This window comes from Mastomys coucha, unplaced genomic scaffold, assembly GCF_008632895.1.
Source record: "Mastomys coucha isolate ucsf_1 unplaced genomic scaffold, UCSF_Mcou_1 pScaffold12, whole genome shotgun sequence".
NCBI classification, from domain to species: Eukaryota; Metazoa; Chordata; class Mammalia; order Rodentia; family Muridae; genus Mastomys; species Mastomys coucha.
Genome location: NW_022196894.1, coordinates 44,113,008 through 44,118,992, shown reverse-complemented (window position 1 = coordinate 44,118,992; position 5,985 = coordinate 44,113,008). Strand labels below are relative to the sequence as shown.

Genomic DNA, 5,985 nt, shown 5'->3' with positions numbered 1-5,985 from the left:
ATATTCATGTTCATTTAAGAAAATACTCGTAATGATTTATTATTTTTAAGTATACAGTTAATATGCTTAGAGATATTTAAAATTTACATTGAGAAAAATGTATTTTCAATATTGCTGTAGACGAGTACCTACATAAGACTGTTAAATTAATTGTTGTTTTATATAAACAACTTTTATAATACTTATTTTTATTGTTATAATATTTTATAAATTTTAAGGAACATGACAAAAAAGATATTGTAGGTATTGAAGGAGGGGTCTCTGGGAGGAGCCGTGGTACAAAAGGGAAACAAGAATGTGATTCAAGTCTATTTAATTAAAATGTTTTTAAATGTTAACAAATTCAGATAAATTGAAATCATGTAACTTTTCTCATCATAATGCAATAAAAGTTTTTTTTTAAAAGAGAACAACAAAAAACATATATTATATATACTAAAACATTAATTTTATAGCTTGATCTTATGATTACTGGCAGTGATTACATTTTCAGGGAAGAACTATCATAGGCTGGCATGCAGAGACACGTCTCTTTCCAGCTCCACACTGAACAACACCCATAAGCTCAAGCTAGAGTTGCTCAGTTGCAGCCACAAATTGGCCATGGATACAAAAGTATACTAAAATTCAGCAAAACCTTTTGTAAGAACTGGTCAATGATAAATAGTTTACTATAGATCTGGGGAGATACTTAGCCAGCCGTATCTGCTGTGCAAACATGGAGACCCTCAACATCCACATAAATAGATCAGTGTGGTAGCATTGCACCTGAGCTGGAGAAGCATAGACGAGCAGATTCCTAGGGCTTCTTGGCCAGAGAGTCCAGCCTATCTGTGAGCTCCAAGTTCAGTGCAAGACTCTGTCTCAGAAAATAAGGTGGAGAGCATTTAAAGAAAACACTCAGTATCCAACTCTGGCATTCATTCATTCATTCATTCATTCACTCTCTCTCTGTTCTCCTCTCAAAAATATAAACAGTTTGCTTTGGTAAATAGTGCATACACTATTATACTGCTTGATGCAATTCATTTATGTGAGTAAAATTTATGGTAAATATTTGCACATATCCAGGCAAGTAGAGTTTCCCTCCAGAGATCTAGTTGTGGAGGCTTACTAGCACATTAGTGGGTAAGGGGCTTTGTATTAGATATGCTGGAGAGGTACATTTGAATTGATCCTGATGGACATCAGACTGCCTGTGATTAATGTTCTGATTAATGTTCTGGGAAAATATGGTGTCCCCGGTTAGTCTCTCATTCCTTATTCACAGATTATAATCTCAGGATGAATCCATTAGTGTCTCACCCATGTGCAATACTTAGCTCTATCAAGCTCTTTTGACTGTTAAGTCACAGCTTGATGTCTTTGCTTTCCCAGTCAGAATAAATTCATTTAATGGGTTCAGTATTATGTAAATTCTGGTAGTACTTTATAAAAAATTATATAGATAAAAATGTGTTTAATTGTTTATATGGTAATTCTAAGTATTTTTATAAAATTAATCTCTTAATTACTCATCTAATCTCTTTTGGAAGTTTAGATAATTAAGTGTCGAATCTCATTTGTTGATCACAGCTCCAAAGTACCAAAGTGCAGGTGGCTAATAAATTAAGAAGCATAGAATTAGGGACCCAAAGGACTTGTTTATGGACTTTATGACCATAAAGAAATCCAAAAGTTTCCTAACATGCACAGTCGAAAGTTACTTTGCCACGCCTTTTAGTTGTACGAGAAATACAGCAAGTTCTTCGTCCTTATGAAGTTAGTGATTGAACCACAAACCACTCATGAGAAAGTATTTGAACACTGGTAAGAACGATATGGTGAATATCCTATTCCTAATTCTGTGATACACATCAGGAATGCATATCAGAGTATTTTCAGATCATAGAAATTGCCATAAATATCTAAGGTACAGTTGCTCATGAAGTTGTCTGGTACCAGGTGCAGGGAACTCTCTGGCATTTGTAAATGCCTCATGAAGGAGTGACTTAAGCTGTGTGACAACTGGATGCTCAGTAAATGACTGCCAAACTCTGTGTAAGGTCACACTCTCTGGCTGTGGGTTTCTGTTTGAACTCTACACTCCACACCTTGATCTAAAGTCACATATGGTTAAACAATTACATTAATGAAAGTGTGAGGCACTCAAGGAAAAAGATCTTTTCACAGAATGAAATTATGCTTTATTATCACTGTGAAGTGTTCCTAGGATTTTATTCTGAGAATTGTCCTAAGAGCCTCCAATGTGACAGCAGTCACTTAGCCACTTCACGCCATAGGTAAAGAACCACATGGCAACATAATCAGTTTGAGGTCCCTATATGTACTTATTCTCTTTGTCAGGCAAGAATGCTTTTATCACTATACTGGCAACCTGGTAAAAGAAAATAAAATTAAACCTAATTGTAGAGTGAAAATCCCTGCTGCCCTGTGACCCACAGCCTGGCATGTCTAACATTTTGGCATCAGTTTTTCAGTCTTTACATGTGCCTTTCCTAAAGTTCTAATAATACTCAATATGAAATTTTCTCCTTTAAATTATTTAATATCATAACAAAGACCTTTAAAATATAATTAACCTCCTGTGTTAATTAAGGTTTTATTTCTGTGAAGAGACACCTCAACCAAGGCCACTCTTATAAAAGAAACCATTTAATTGGAGTTGGTTTACAGTTTCAGAGGTTCAGTTCATTATCATCATGGCATGGAGCATGACAACATGCAGGCAGACGTGGTGCTAGAGGAGCTGAGAATTCTGTATCTTGATCCTAAGCAGCAGCAGGTTACTGTGTACCACACTGGGCATAGCTTGAACATAGAATATCTTAAAGCTTGCCCTCACAATGACACACTTCCTCAAGTAAGGCCAGACCTACTAACATTGCCACTCGCTACGGGCCAGTCATTGAAATACATGATTGTTTGGGGGGCCATTCCTATTCAAAACACTATAGTCCTCCTTTCCCCCTGCCCTTTAAACAACAGCATGTGTTCCATTGTGGAAATATGTCCTACCTAAGACTGTTCTTTGAGCCATAATGACCCAATTCATTTGAAGGACTGCATTTCAACCCTGATATAAATAACCTAGGAAAATTATATTATCTTTCCAATTGTATTGTAATCCCTTTAGTTAATTTTGATATAATATGTTTGGAAACATCTTCAAAATAACTTAGGAAATTAATGACATTGTGTGTACATGTTTCAAAAGACATGTATTTTACCTATCTTGTTTTTGAATACTAGATAAAAGTGAGATTTAGCTATCCTTGGCTGTTTTTAACAAAAATACTTCAGACCAAACCTAGGGCTTCACATGGGCTAGTCAAATGAGTACTCTACTACAAAGATACCATAGCCCATTTAAAACTTCGTATTTTGGAGCCAGCCTCTTGCTAACTTGAACTTGATGTCCTTGAACTTGAGATTCTTTGCCTCAATCATTTGAGTAATTGAGATTATAGACCTGTACCACCAGGCCCTGCTTCTCTATGTCTAATAACAAATTGACCTTGAAGAAAGGAAAAGTATATATGAACTATAATTATATTTAAAAGAATGCTATAAAGGTTTTGATAGCAATTTCCAAAGAGAAATTTGAAAGTACTTTGTGAAATATATGTACATTAAATAAATTATTTTTTTTTATAGTATACCTGCTTGTAGTGAAAGGGGAAACTAATTTGAATAAGCCACTTTCACTGCATTTGCCAAATACCACTTAGAATCACTTGTCTTATCTGTGAAAGCCCTCAAGATGTTACTGGGTCCTGTGTTTATCAGCTTCTCTGGTGTGTCCTTGAAGGTCAAGGTCCCAGATTTCCATGTAGATGTGATTTTCTTGCTACAGAAATTATCCCTGCCCCAGTGTGAGAAATAAAGAATTCTGCAGGGTCTTGAGACAAAGACAATGAGACTGTGGCCTGGAGAGGAATAAAACTTAAAAATAAAAACACTGCCAGATGTGGTAACACGCACCTTTAATCCCTACACTCCGGAGGGAGGAGGAACAAGTGGATCTCAGTTTGAGGCTAGACTTGTCTATAGAGCCAGTTCCAGTATAGCCAGGACTATGCAGAGAAACCTTGTCCTAAAACAAAACAAAGACAAACAAATAAATACTACAAAGAGTTAAAACTCAAGCTGTGGTATTGCTTTTCCAGGAAAGCTGTTATTTGGAGGGTCAATATTTACTAACAATTGCTAAATCCACAGTTCTGTCCTCAGAATTTGATTTTGTCTCCATGGAGATCACTTTGGGGAAATCTTTAGTAAGGTGCATGACAGTTCTCAGTGTGGCAAAGAAAGCACTGGATGAGTGCGCCAGGGCTATAAATGCTAACAAACATTGCTAGGGCTGAGGCTGGGCCTGTAGCTCTATGGGCATTGCATTTACATGCATGAGACCTGAGTTCAGTTCCCAGCATGACATAAGCTTCCTTGGTAGCACAAGTAGGGAAACCTTTTTGTATTGAATAAATTTTACTTGGATTTATCACTGACTATATGTTTTCTTCGCCTAAAAGAAAAGACCAAGGGCAGAGGGAGTAGGTTAGAGCTATTTTAAGCATGATGATTGTTCTAGTCTCACTTCATGATAAAATCTTCTGATAAACAACAATTAACAGGAGAAAGCATTTGTATTAATTCACAATTGTAGGCTGTACTGGCTGGTTTTGTGTGTCAACTTGACACAAACTGGAGTTATCACAGAGAAAGGAGTTTCAGTTGAGGAAATGCCTCCATGAGATCCAGCTGTAAGGCATCATCTCAATTAGTGATCAAGGGGGGAGGGCTCATTGTGGGTGGTGCCATCTCTGGGCTGATAGTCCTGGGTTCTATAAGAAAGCAAGCTGAACAAGCCAGGTGAAGCAAGCCAGTAAGTGACATCCCTCCATGGCCTCTGGATCAGCCCCTTCTTCCTGACCTGCTTGGGTTCCAGTCCTGACTTCCTTTGGTGATGAACAACAATGTGGAAATGTAAGCTGAATAAACCCTTTTCTCCCCAACTTGCTTCTTGGTCTCATATCTTCCCGTCTCCTGATGCACATACAACTTTTCTCTTGGACTCAGGTTGACTTCACTCTGCACTTGTCCTTGCAGCTCTTCTTGACAGGTGTCAATGGTCCTGGTCTCTCCAATATCCTGGGGCCTTTACTGCAACCAAAACCTCACCCTCATAGTTCCACACAAAAGACCCTTGGGGCATCTCCACAGAGACCCTAACCTTGGTTTATCGTGCCAGGACTCAGTTGCTTTCCATGAACCACGCAGTCCTTTATTCTTCAAAGTACTGAAAATCAGAACAACATGGCAAATCTCATACTGCCTAGTCCTGCTACCATCTGAAGATGCACCACAGACTCCTTAGGGCCTCAGCCCTTGTGTGCTGTGTACTGACTGTCCTTGTGTGCTGAACTGAGGAAACACCTTCCTGTTGTCACAATACAAAAGGAAGTTTTAGTGGTGCTGGCCTCCTTAACGATGGCAGATGCTTTTACGGCCCTAGCATGAATAGTACATAAAAAATCTTCATCAAAATAACAGGAGAATGGCTTTAATCCAGTTTAAAGCAAAGTCTGAGTTCTCCTCAGGAAACAAGATCAGGAACTCTAGTGCCAGAACTACTCTCAAACTTCTACCAAGCTCCAACAAGAATGGCCCATTAAGCATTTTCTCTCGGGTGAGTTTCTGAGACTGGAGCAGCCAGGCCGGAGGCACAGGGTCCACGACTCCCAGGGGAGCCGCAGGGCAGCAGGGAGAGGATCCTCTCAGCTTCCGAGTGACAGAGAAGGATGAGTGTCCTCCTCTGCCCCTTCCCTGCAAGTGGAGGGCCTACCTACAGGGAACGCCTTAAGCCAGAGACTCGGGCGAGAGCCGCCATTTCCTCTCTGGTGAGTTTCTAAGACCCGAGCAGCCAGCTTGGAGGAACAGGCCCCACGAGTCGCAGGGGACTTGCAGGGCGGCAGGGACAGGACA

General features: G+C 39.2%; 1 long non-coding RNA gene across 1 annotated transcript in view; it reads right to left on the bottom strand.

The window, feature by feature from the left end:
• LOC116086426 overlaps positions 1-5,985 on the bottom strand; it is a 44,148-nt gene that overhangs the window by 21,549 nt on the left and 16,614 nt on the right. The window contains exon 2 of the long non-coding RNA XR_004116921.1: positions 3,985-4,096. This is a non-coding gene — a long non-coding RNA (uncharacterized LOC116086426). The remainder of the gene's footprint in view (positions 1-3,984; positions 4,097-5,985) is intronic.